General features: G+C 36.2%; 1 pseudogene; it reads left to right on the forward strand.

Annotated features, from left to right (window-relative positions):
* LOC107659229 (disks large-associated protein 2-like) overlaps positions 1–13,470 on the forward strand; it is a 68,356-nt pseudogene extending 54,886 nt beyond the window's left edge.
* The last annotated feature ends 720 nt before the right edge of the window (positions 13,471–14,190 follow it).

Consider the following 14,190-nt stretch of genomic DNA (forward strand, 5'->3'; position numbering starts at 1 on the left):
TTATTTTCAAACCACAAAACTTACAAAAATGTAAGACAAAGATTAGAATGATGATAATAGAGTGCAATATTTTCCAACGGCCTTAGTTGGTTCCAGAAGTAGTTTTTCCTATTCAAATTTAAAGTCTTCTAAAGTCTTTAAGTTATGAGCCATGAACCAAAACAACCAATTACAAGGTTGCAAACTTTGATTTAAAGAAAGAAGTTTTTGAAAATTAGACAAAAAGACAATGGTACAAGACTGTGTACTTAACTATGCACTTTATTGGCCTAATTGGAACATTGGATAAATGCAAAATGAGTGCAGCCAACATAAAACAAAGCATCATGATAAACTTTAACACTATTCTTTTGCAGCCTTGTAAGCACTAGTATGTCCTCTTGTTTAGTCATTGTGATGCACTCTCACAAACTCTTTCCCCCTTCCTCACTTCTTCTCTCTTCGTAAAGATGAAAGCACAGTGTCATCACTCTCAGCTCGTTTGATAAAACAGGCAGCACAGAGAGAGTTATGAGTCCCTGTTGCATTATTTGTTTGGCTATAACATCTATTTTTGTACCAGTGCTGAATCACTCTGCTCAGTCCTTCTCCTCCTCTCTCGATCGTTCTTGGCTCTTCAATCTGTCTCTCTCTCTCTCTCTCGCTCTCTCTCTCTCTCTCTCTCTCTGTTTGTTACGATCCTTCTTTCTCTTTTAATCTCTCCTTATCTCTCTTTCGTTCCATCAGTCTTTCTGATTCAGTTGTTCACATGACCTTTCTGTGAGGTTTTAAAGCTGGCTGATGTGGTTTAGCAGGGTTTAACTTAAGACATACAGTGGGGTCTTAAAGTCTGAGAACACTAGTTTTTATGCTTCTGTTATGCATTTGAAAACTGATTAATTTCAAAATATCCTAGTACCTGGATTTCCCTCTTTTACTTTAATGGCAGCAGCACTCAAGCCACATAAACTTTATCATTTTTTTTAATTAAAACTTGATGTTCTCCAGTATGATTTGAGATGATGCAAAGATTCAGTTGAACCAAGAGCATCTAAAGAGTCACATGATCAATGTCACAAATTTACTTATTTCATTAGTGACCTAGAAATAGTGTAGAATCTGAAATCGTTTTTCTTTTTCACGCCATAGCATTTCTTTTTTCCAAACTTTCTTATTCTTTCCAGGCTGAAATTTGATTTTTAGATTTTTTTCAGGTTTTACTTTTTACTTTTAGACCTCAGTACTTCAACATGTTACTCAAAAATAACTATACTACATTGCAAACAAGGTTAGTCCTTTCATTTGGTTCACTGTATGTCATAATAGATCCCATACAGTGATTATATTTTCTGTCACTTTTGATTATTGTGACCTTCAAACTTTTGAAAAATGTACACTAAATTAAAGGACACATCCAAATCATAGATCCATTTATCTGCCTGGTTCAGCTGTGTGGATTAAAGCAGGAAGAGATCTGTGGATAACCTTTTGCTCATCAGAATGCATGGCAGGCTTCACAGTCTGTTTACAAGAACATCAGAGCACTATTTCACACTGCGTTTCTCCTTTATTAATGAAGAGAAAGTTTGTATATAAAACTTGCTGTCAGCAGGCTCATTTTTGACGTTTGTTCATTTTGAACGAGTAATCAGCAGCAAAGTGTTTCCACTACATGTCCCTTTCCAGTCTTGAATATTTGGCAACATCATGTTGATGTACAGGAGATATTTGACACTAAACCTCTCCCTCTCTATCTAACAGCAGTCACCTACACACCCAGTACACCCACCTATAAGAGGACCCCTCCACCCGTGCCCCCTCGTTCCACCTCCAAACCCATCATCTCCATCACAGCGCAGAGCAGCACAGAGTCCACGCAGGACGCCTACCATGAGGGACAGCTGGCCAGAAGGGGTATGTAAACCAGTGTTATTTTAGTAATATTTATTATTTAAACTATTATAGTACTATTCATATTTTGAATTCACTTTGTTCATGTTTTTGTTTTAATTTTTAGTTTTTAGTTATAGTATTTTTGTTATGTATTTTTGTCATTTTAATTTTTTTATATTTTATAGTTTTAATTAATTTTTATTTCAGTTTGAGTTTTACTCATTTTAGTACTTATTCATAACAGTTAGCTGCCAAAGCGACATGTTTTAAGTTTAAGTTTTCATCTAATATTTATATTTTATTTCAGCTTTATTTCAATTACAAAAACAATTTTAACAGTTAATTATAATTAATTTAATAGTTAACAATAACGACAATGCTTTAAACTAAATAATATGTGTCTTCCATACTTCTGACTATGAAAACAATGATAGAACATCCCTGGTTCAATACAAGTTAAGTCGACAACATTTGTGGTGTCACATTGATCACCATTAACAACTATTTCACTTATCTCTGGTTTTCTTTTAACAAAAAGGTTATAGTGAGGCTTCTATAGTGGAAGCAAGTGGGCCAAATTTTGGAGGATTTAAAAGCAGAAATATGATGCTTTATAATTTTATAAAAGCACTTACATTTAATTCTTAAAACTTGTGTATTGTCTGAGCTGTAAAGTTGTAGTTTGTCATTTTAGGTTCTTATCCTTTGTTATAATAGCAACAAAGTTGTACATTCATAAATCTGAATGTAACTTTACACAGCAAAGGCTAGTGAGCAATTTTCTTCGTATTAAAATCATATTAACATGCAATCGATTTTTAAAAGAAAAGGAGGGACAGGTCAAAATAAATTTTTGTGGTAATCAACATTGTGTCTCAAGTGCTGTCGATTAAGCTTAACCTATAACAGATTTCTTTCATTCTGAACATTGCATTATTCACAAACTCAATGTATCCTTATTTGTCCTTAAAATGACACTGGCTTCTCTTTATGCTTGTCCCACAGGCATCTGGGGTTCTGATGGGTTGAGTCTGAGTTTGGGTCGAGCGCTTTATAACTCCACTGACAGTTTGGACAGTGCTAAGGCCGTCACTATCGCCATGGAAGCAGCTGCCATGGCGATGGCAGGAAAGAGACACCCCTCCACAGACAGCCATAGCTCAGTAATGACCTGTGATAAAGCTGTGCTGGTGTCCAAAGCAGAAGAGTACCTAAAAACACCAAGGTCCTCAATAGGAATACAGGTGAAGTGCAATAGTTTAATCTAAGATCCTGCATCACCACTTAAGTTAATAGTTCATCCAGAAGTGTCATTTCTGTCAGCATTTACTCACTCTCATGATGACATCCCATACCTGTATGATGTTCTTTCTTCAGTGGAACACACACACAAAAAAAGATATTTTAAAGAATGTTTTAACTGTATTTGTCCATAGAATGATTGTCAACGGGGTCCAAAACAACACTGAAATCCAATTGTATGGACAAAAAATCACTTCAAAGACATTTTCAAAGTATCATACAGAAATTCATACAGATTTGGAACTTTCATTTTTCATTGAAATCTTTATTTCTGGGTGAACTCTCCCTTTAGGGTATACTGTATATATAAGGAGTAAATTATTCCGATTACACCACAGTTACCACACCTCAAGACATTGTTCAGATGTTGTACTGTATTTCAAGACATTCGTCAAGTTTTTGTCCTTAAAACGCTCTTGTGTGTACGACTGATTTCTTATGCATCTCATCCCACGTCCTCTGTTGCTAATTCCAAACCATCGTTTTAGAGCTAGTAGCGAAGGCTTGGGCCATTGATAGCAGACTAATGCAGTTATTAATGCAGTTGATAGAGACAGAGAGAGAGATTAAGCGTGTATGAATTACCTGAGTTTGTGCATCTCTCAACAGATTTCGGCAGCAAGCGTCCCTAATAGTGAAATTTTAAGTTCATCTGCTTTGTTATTACCTCACTAGTGAGAAATGTTGTGTAGCTTTTAAGTTGCTAAACTATTTTACTGATAAATTCGTTAGAGCAGCGTTACTATGCACATTTATGTTTATGTAAATATATATATATATTAATAAATGTGTTTTTCCAAAAAAAAAAGTATTTCCTTTAAAAATACCTTTTCCATGTTTAATATGCAGACAACTATAAGCCATTGGTAGGTTCATTTCTTTGAGAAGTCTAGGTGCTCTTATTACATTTCTTTCAGCCTGTCAACAGCAACACTGGCTCAACCAATGGCGTGGGTTTGGGGGCGGGGCTACCCATTTAGCTGACCAGTGGGAAATGGACAAAGTGTTTGGGGAAACCTGTTAGCGAACAGTCATTGTCTTTTTTTTCCTACTGTTTTCTTGCAGCTCTGTTTGGGAACTTCCACGTTGACTAGCTTGAATAGAAATCTGCCTTTTCTTTCCACTTCCCTGCGGTTTGAGCTCTTGTCTGTCTGTTGAGAAAAAAATATACATGAACAAAGTGCTGACTAGTGATAAATCCGACCCACAGGCACTCAAGCAAACTGAATCTTACCTAACCAAAGCAATGTAGGTTATTTTGGAGTCCAAACACAGAAGTATATACAAACCCATACACCTCCAGTCCTTGATGTCATGCTAAAAATAGCTTCCAGTGAGTCATCATACTGCAATCCATTAATTAACATTCATCTCAGGCTTCACTGAATGGGCTCTCCCTCTCTCTCCTTCCCTTAATCTCCCTCTTTCCCCATCTCCTCTCTTTCGTCCTCCCTCGTGCTGTCTCTTGCCAGCAGTTATCTGTCTTTGCCTTGTGAATATCTGTGTTGAGATCATGTCCTAATAATGTTAAATGGGTTTGCCTCTCTCAGCCCTTTAGCATATCTGTTCTGCATTCATTGTCGACACTGCCCCCTAGAGGTTATGCACAGGGAACACAATTAACTGCCAATGGGGGTGCATCGAGTCCATAAATATTTATTACCCGCCACGAAACAGAATTTTGCAGCATTATTTTTATTAAAAAATATGTTTGCCCTCAAGACTGCAATTATTTAGCTGTTTTTCTTGCATATTAGTGACAAACGGCACAGGTCTCTGTCACTGGCTAGCCAAGATGAGCCAGTCTCTATCTTTCGATGAAATGGAATCTGCTACAAAAACAATAAAAAAAAAAAACATATTATGTGTTTTTTGGCAGCTTAATGGGAGGAATATTCCACAAATGTGTTACCACATAGAGTTCTGGACAAACACTAGAAAAATTTATAGTGGTTTTAGCCTGTTTCTTCCCATTAAAAAAGTTGTAGTAGCTGCCATGGCGTTAAACTTGGTAAAGTGGTAAAGTTTGGAGCATGATTACCTATTTGTATGAATGACGCATGAGACTTGTTCAGAAATAACACATTAATCTTAACTTTTTTCAGCTTGTGCAGAGGGGAAAGTCTTGGTGCAGCCTGTTAGGTAGATTCAGAGGGGTTGTAGTTCATGAGCCGTGTTCGGACAGCTTGGCTGGAAATCATTCTGTATATTCAAAATTCACTTTGCTTTGACTTATCGTTAACGTTTAGTAAAAGAATAGTTTGTCTATAAATTAAAATTCAGTCATTATTTTTTCAGCCTCTTGTCTATCCAAACCCATGTACTATTCACTTTTTTTCAGTTCACATTTATTTGTATAGTGCTTTTCATGATACACATCGAAAGTAAATCTTTTTTTTTTTTTTCTTAAATGTACATTGACTTTGATTTTTTTGTCAATATTTCTTTTTCATATTAATTCATTTTAGGAAGTATTACTAAAATAGTATCTAATTTTAGTTGACAACAACAACAACATCTTGCTTGCCATAAAGTACAAAATTAAAGGGGTGGTTGATTGCGATTTCACTTTTTTAACGTTAGTTAGTGTGTAATGTTACTGTTTGAGTATTAACCATATCTGCAAAGTTGCGGCGCTGACAGTTCAATGCAAACGAAGATATCGCCTTTTAAAATTCTGGCAGTTCAATGCCTACAAAAAGGCATTAAAGCGAGTTAGGCCTACTTCCCGGGTTTGTGACATCACAAACCCCACCCCCGGGAACATGCAACAAAGGGACCGAGGCCATGCTGCACTGCTTTAGAGAAGAGGAAGAAAACTAGAGGTGCACGTAAAAAATCTATTCATATATGAATCGCAATTCTGTCTTCTAACTATTCTAATGGATTCACAAGTTTCAAAATCAATGTTCTAAAGCAGCGGTTCTTAATACTGTTCCTCGCGTCCCCCTGCTCTGCCCACACTCTGCATTTCTATCTCTCTCTCTTATCTCTCATTCAGATCACCAGCTCAGCTCAAACAATGAACTGTTCCAATTATACACTTATTTTCACATAGCTATGAGAAGCGTTATACATGTGTGTGTGTGTGTGTGTGTATTGTTAGTGTTCAGTTAATATCTTGTGTTATTTTCTTGTCATATCTGTGTTGACAATATGTTTTAATTAAAATCATTTAATTATCAGTGACAAAAAAAAACAAAAAACTTTGGTTATATTTGCCATGAGATGGAAACTCATCTATTTTCTAAAATGTCATTGAATTATTTTTCTGGAGTGTCTATTTAATAAGTCTGTTTACTTTTGCTGAACTTTTTTTCTTCTTTTTCAAATCTCATATCTCATCGGAAAGGCATTTCTTTTCAATAAAAATGAAGAAAATAATAAAAAATTTGATAAAGTATCGGGTAGGGTTAAGGTAGGTGTAGGGAAAAAAGGTGGCATCCATTTAATATTTTGAATTGAAATTATAATTTACACTCAGTACATTATTATTGCATACTGTTTTTTAATGTGCTACAATACTGAGGTGCAGATAATTGCCACTATTTGCAATAAGTATAAATAGCAGAAAATCCTGCTATTTTCACTTAGTGTATACTGAGGGAGGGGCTTCATAAAAGCAGGAAATGATCAGCTCGTTTATAGGAGAAGGGACAGAGCAGTGTGGAATAAAGGTAAATTATGTGAAAAATAATGCGTTTTTTTTTAAACGAAGCATTTAAATAGCAGAAAATCCTGCTATTTTCACTTAGTGTAAATAGAATCCATTGCAATTTGCACTAGTGTAAATAATAATAAATAAATCTATTGCTAAAAAAAATGTTATTTTCACTTAGTGTACTGTAAATAGCATCTAATTGCTATTTACACTTAGTGCAAATAGCCGCTGCCTTATTTTAAACTATCGAATCCATTCAATCAACTACTGATGAATTAAACCAAGTCCCAAGTCCTGTTTCACTCAGATGTACGTCACAGTGTGAAAGACATGAGCTGTTGCTGCTTCTGTTACATTGCACCTTTACTTTTTTATCGACAAGGGTAACATGGATTCCAAGTCGATCGTCTGAAGCCACTTGATGGCTTTCTTGGAGTTTTTGTTCCTCACACAAAGTTCTCACATGACTTCAGAAGACTTGGAATATAGTGCACAGGTCATACAAACTGCTTTTATTGTGCTTTTTTGTTTTGTTAGCTTGATAACCCCTGCTCTCTATAAACTGCCCACCATTCACCACACCAGTTTTGAGATTTGGCAAAATGTGACAGAATGAATGAGGTGGCACATTTTTCACCACAGTTTCCCTAGAGTACTGCGATCCAAGGTACTATATATTTGTATCAATAAAGGAACCCAGAGCCTACTGTAGCTGTAATCCTTATGGACTGACTTGTGTCTGAAGAAACCTCATACCCTGGCCTTCGTTCTTTCATGCCTGACAGTGTGGCTCACTCAAACAGAATTCCTGTGCTCAGCCTTTCTGCTTCTTGATGTTCTAGCGGTCAGACTGATAGATCAGGGACAGCTGATTTGTCTGATCTGTGATGTGAATCATCTTGTTCTCTGATTCTGAGGTCACCCTTGCTCAGCCTGTCCTTCTTCAACGCTTGTGTGAGTCACACTTTCTTCAGATGGTTTGATGTTCTTAGAAGTGATGGACTCTTCTAAGTGACAGGCATCTTTTGTGATACACCTGAATGACCTTCAGTTCAGTATAACAGTTATTCGAGTTATTACAGAATGTCTTTTAGCTAATTGAGCGTTTTTACCATCTCAGAAATAAATTATAACTGCTTTGCTACATATACTTTTGATAGTGATAATTGTTAAAAATAACAGCCTAATAATCTAAAATAAAATAATTTATCACCATTCAAATGTTTAGGTTCGTCAAGGCGTTGTAATGTTTTTGTGCAAAGTCTCTTATATGCTCACCAAGGTAAAAATAAAGTAAAAGTATAATATTGTGATATTACATTTTAAAATAGCTGTTTTCTATTTTAATATATTTTAAAAAGTGATTTATTCCAACGATGGCATCACACACACAAACATATGTAGTATATATAGTATACAGTGCTTCTTGAAAGTTTGTGAACCCTTTAGAATTTTCTATATTTCTGCATAAATATGACTCAATATGGGTTAGGTATATAGGGTTAGGTTTAGGGTTATCATTATACATGATATATTTTTTATTAAAATACATAAGTTTATAGGATAAATTTAAAATGTCCATGCTGCAGTTGTTTAGAGCTGCAGTTGACTTGACTAAACAACATAGTCATTCCAACAAAGTTTCTCGAAAGTTTGCTTTATGCATTTCTCATGGTTTATTAACTCCAGCCTTGAGTTTCCACAACCTTCCTCAGTGGCTCTTGGTAGACATTGGAGGTTTGTCACTGTTTGGCATGGAAGTTGTACTTGGAAAGGAATTTTTCACTAAAACTATAATGAAAACTTCTTGTTTATTAGGCCAGATTACATAATGAATGCAGTTATTAAAAATGAGCTTCTCTTCCTCTTTTTGAAATATTTGAATAGCACATTGTATATTATTTATTAAGCTACTTGTGGACTAGACACTGTGTGGGTGCTTTTTATTTTTTGTCTCTCTCTTCTCTATACTCAGCCTGGTAGATCACACTGAACTTTTATCCCTCTCTTGAAAATGATGTAAACTTTAAAATAAGTTTTAGTATTTTGAAACAAAAAAAGTTATATTTTATAGAGGGGTGAAAAAGTCTGACACTACATGTAAATTTTGAAATAAACAGGAGTTTGAAACAATAAAAAGGTCATGCTGTAACACAAAGAAATATGTACGATTCTGCACAATTTCTAAATCGCTATTGTAATGCTAATGATATAATTTGTAATTATGTAAGTATTGGAAGTATGTACATGGTCAGAAACCATCAGTTAAAACTCTGTGTTGTCATTGCAGGTGGAAACAGCGACTGATTCTGAGTGTGAAAGCAAAGGCTCTCGAGAGTATCAGTCTGTTGGGATTCAAGTGGAAGACGAGAGACGGTAAATACCCGGCACCTCTGTTTTATCTCTGTGTGTGAAGGGCTTGTGTGATGCTATTTGCTGAAGTACCAGCTGAGTGTGAAATGTTGTTGGTCTCCTTTGAGATCTTTCTCTCTCATACAGACAGGGCCGGTTTAAGCGGTCCAACAGTGTCACGGCCGCCGTTCAAGCTGATCTGGAGTTGGATGGTTTTCCTTTAATGGAGGACAAAGGTCTTCAGTTTGGAGGAGGTTTCCAACGTCACAGCGAGCCCAGCACCCCTACGCAGTACGGCGCCGTTCGGACCGTCCGCACCCAGGGTCTCTTCAGCTACCGTGAGGACTACCGCACCCCAACGGAGCCCCCGAGTCCCCAGCGCAGCCCCGAGCCCTGGCTGGAGCCCTCGCCGCGGGAACCCGTCGCCACCGTGGCGGTTACAGTGACGCCGCCCCAACCAACGGATTCGGGAGGTTCATGCAATTGCTGCACACAGAGACAAAAAAGATGGAGGGATGGTGCAAAGAGCTGGAGGGAGAGGCGGAAGAGAACGATCTGTCAGAGGAAAGTGAGTTAACAGAGCTCCGGTTTCACAAGCCGTTAAATCTTTGTATTATAATATTTGTTTGGTGGAGAGTTTGGCTCCAGGTTTCAAAGTGTCAGGTATGAATCCAAAGAAGTGTCACAATTAACGGTGAAATGCTCGCAGAGCTCCAGGTTATTAGAGGCTCGCGCTGAGAGTGCTGCCATGTGAGCAATTACGTCTGTCAACATCTGTCAGGTTTCCATGGCAAAGAGCTCAGAGGCTCTGCACGACAGACTGAAGGAGATAATGCACAGAAATGGAAGTATGAAAGTGTCAGTTGCTTGTGTTGTGGAGTTTATGAGAGTATGATTATGACCAAATTCACATACTTTCAGAGTATATACTGAATTTGATGGAGAACTTGTTTCTTGACAGTCACACATTACATACTGCATCTGCCATGTTGCTGAAAAAGCTGGTTTGCTGGTCTTCCAGCTTGTATTTCACTGGGCGGCCAACTAGTCCTGACCAGCTGAAAAGTACCTCAGATGCTTATAAAATCAGACTGCAAGACCAGCTAACACCAACAAGCTAGGTTAAGCTGATTTAAGAACTGTGAAGACCATTAACTTGGCTATTAAGTTTCTTGGTACCTACAGCACTTAAACTTCAAAAGAGCTGATATATATATTATATGGGATATCAAAGTGTCCACACTTCACAATCTCAGCAGATGTAGTACACTATCATTTAAATGTTGGGGCCAGAAATATTTTTTTTTTATGTTTTTGAAAGAAACAGCAATATTGTGAAATATTAGCTAATACAATTTAAAATACTAGTTTTTCAACATAATTTATTCCTGTGGTGCAAAGCTGAATTTTCAGTAGCCATTACCAGTCTTCAGTGTCACATGATCCTTCAGAAATCATTCTAATATTCTGATTTGGTGCTCAAAAATCTTTTGGTGCTAAAAATTAAAAATCAGTGTTGAAAACTGTTGTGTTGTTAACATTTTGTAAAAACGTTTCTATTTTGTTTTATTGTTGTTTTTTTAGGATTCTTTGATGAATAGAAAGTTCAAAAGAACATCAGAAATCATCAGAAACAAATAGAAATATTTGTAACATTATAAATGACTTTACTGTCACTTTTGAGCAATTTAATCCATCCTTGCTGAATAAAATAAATTTCTTTGAAGAACAAAATCTTACCGACCCCTAACTTTTGAATGGTAGTGTACATCATCCGTATTGTTCACCTACATTAATACTGAGTATTTGGACATTTTAATGATTTCACATACTGCTTTGTAGCAGAAACATCTAAATGTTTGTGTGCAAATTCACAGGTATATGAGTATACAGACACATTATGAACTGCATAGACAGTTAAATATGTACTGTATAAACGTGTGAGTTTAATTGCTTTCGTGGTTATTAAATATTTATTTCTCTTTCCTTGTTTGCGTGTTAGTCCTAGGCAAGATCCGGAGTGCTGTAGGAAGCGCACAGCTCCTGATGTCCCAGAAATTCCAGCAATTTTATTGGCTTTGCCAGCAGAACCTAGTAAGCAACCTCATTTGCCAGTTTGTGCATGAGTATGTGTGTTCTATTTATGTTATTGTGCTAAGCTCTGTTGTACTCACAGCAGCTCTTCCCCCGACGCACTGCCACACTTTCATAGGGGTTGTCTGTGCTGGAGTAATTGTGGTGTAGTTGATGGCCTTTTGTTCTGCTGTCACACTTATTAAATATGATACACAGCAGCACATCAGCTGATCTGAGCCGGGCATGCAGAGAACGCAAATGACCAAGTACTGTGGCATGCACAATAGAGCAATGTTTTAGTAAACAACCCAAATCTTCATGAATAAAATACTCCTCTGTTCAATGGCAAACACTCACAGTGGTAATCTGGCCACATACAGATTTATGAAATAACAACAAATGATAAAAATATAGTTATTGCATCAAATAAAAATGGTTACACATCAGCTGTCGACTTTAAGCTCTTACAGTCTTCAGCTGGCCACATTTATAAAGATGTGCAACCTGTGGAGGATTAGAAGTGCCACTTAAAAATAAAATGAAGAAATTAAATATGGTTGAATTTAATTCAAGACTAAAAATGTAAATAGCTAAATCACTGGTTAAAAATACTTTTTTTAATCTATGTTAAAAATAAAGTTAAACGTATAAATAAATAATAAACTGATAAATGAAATGGTAGCATTTAAAATATTTTATTAATGTATTTTCCAAATGCTTTTGTTTATTATTTATATATCATTTGAGTTAACAATGTACAGTTCACACATGCATGCAAGCAGCCTATCCACTGTCCACTGGCAATTTTTAACTAATTTTTCTAACTAAAGTATTTGGCCAATACGTAAAGAAAACCTATTTTAAATGCTTTATAAAATGCAATTTTAATGTAGCATTTTTTTCAGTTTCATAGTATTTATGGTTATATTTAACAATATTTTTTAAATAAATGTACATTTTTAGAGTGTAGTGTTTAAAATCCTCGTTTGTGTTGCAGGACCCCAGTGCCATGCCTCGGCCCACCTCTCAGGACCTGGCCGGGTTCTGGGACCTGCTGCAGCTCTCCATCGATGATGTTACCTCCAAATTCAATGAGTTGCAAAAGATTAAATCCAACGATTGGAGGCTTATTGAAAGTCCTGTAAAGAAGGTGAGAGCTGATTAGTTAAAGGATTTTTTATGGCCGTATTTGTCATCAAATCTAATTTGATGCTCCAGACTGTACTCATAAAATAAATTAATATTTTTTACATATTCACTACCATTCAAAAGTTTGGTGTCATTATTATTTTATTAAGAAATTAATACAGTAAAGACATTTATAATGCTGCAAAATATCTGTTCTTTTGAACTTTCTGTTCATCAGAGAATCCTGAAAATAAATGTTTCACAGTTCCCACAAGAATATTACAAAAAAAAAAAACTGTTTTCCTTTGCCATCACAGGGATAAATTACATTTTAAAATATATTTTAAAAATATATGCTATTTAAATAGTTAAAAAATAGAAAGTAATGGTAGTGTATAATTTATTAATTAAATTAAAAACAATGTATTTCTAGTCTGCTGAAGGTACCTGACACACATTTAAATGAAAAAATTAACCCAATATTTGTACATTCATATGTTGTTTGTATATTATTTGTCATGGATCCAGCTCCCACCGCCAGTACCAAAGAAGACATTGCGTAAGAGTATGACGAGGGAAAAATCTTTGGATCTCCCTGACCGTCAGAGACAGGAGGCACGACGGCGCCTCATGGCGGCCAAACGCGCAGCTTCGTTCCGTCAAAACTCAGCATCGGAGCGGGCTGACAGCATCGAGATCTATATACCAGAGGCCCAAACGCGGCTCTGAGAGTCACAGGGAACACCTTTATCACACCATCACCATCATCACTCTCAGTGACAGAGCCAGTTCAAAATACATTCATCAGAAACAAGAGTTTCATTCCTGTCAAAAGTCTCAAAAGGGTTTTGTACCTTTCAGAACTTCCTGCAACATCCATATGAAGTTTTCCCTGTTTAGGGAGAGACACTTCATCAAAATTGCACAACATATCGCAATTGTAGACCCAAGTGACAATGACGTTGCCTGACGAAGCAAAACTTTACATATAAGCTTTAATCACAGCCAATCTGATGATCTATCTGTGAGTGTCTTTATGACATCCATTTAGCACTTTCAAAATTGAAAAATTGACATTTTTTGAGGCCTCAGATTTAAAGAATTCATTTGTTTTCATTAAATTAAGAAACCTGAAGAAAAGTCTTTAGTTCCGGTTCCATCTGGTTCCATTCGTTCAAGTTCTGTAGCTTTGTATTTCCGTTCTTACATTTAATTTCTCTCTCTCTTTGTCTTTGTGTTTCTGTTGTTCTCTCTCTTCGTCTCTCTCCCCAGTGAAGTTCATAGTATTTTTCTCATGAACTCTCCTGTGAGCATTTATGTAAGTGCCAGTGCTGAAATACCTCAATCATACATTTTAGACTGAAGCCGTTGGCCAGAGCGGACAGTCACAGCCTTTTAAAAAAACGTTGTTGGTCGGGAAAATTTAAATCTCAGCCTGAGGGTTTACATTGCTGGATTGAAGATCAGTTTTTATTATTCACCTACTTACTAATATCAAATATAGAGCTGTCACATTACTTCATACTTGATATTTATGGTTTATGTCATTTTAGAGGAATTACTGTAGGTTTTTGGGTGCAATTGCTTAAAGGGGTCATATGATGCGATTTCAATTTTTTCTTTCTCTTTGGAGTGTTACAAGCTTTTGGAAATTCAACAATGTGAAGGTTCAAAAATGCATTTTTGCACTTTCTTCTTCTAAATGTATGTTTGTATGTATTTCCAAGGGAAATGATGTTCTAAAAGATATTGTTGCAGTTGAATTGCAAGGTTTTGTGTGATTATTGATTTATCATTTC

The sequence above is a fragment of the Sinocyclocheilus anshuiensis genome, unplaced genomic scaffold (assembly GCF_001515605.1).
Source record: "Sinocyclocheilus anshuiensis isolate Anshui unplaced genomic scaffold, SAMN03320099.WGS_v1.1 scaffold539, whole genome shotgun sequence".
NCBI classification, from domain to species: Eukaryota; Metazoa; Chordata; class Actinopteri; order Cypriniformes; family Cyprinidae; genus Sinocyclocheilus; species Sinocyclocheilus anshuiensis.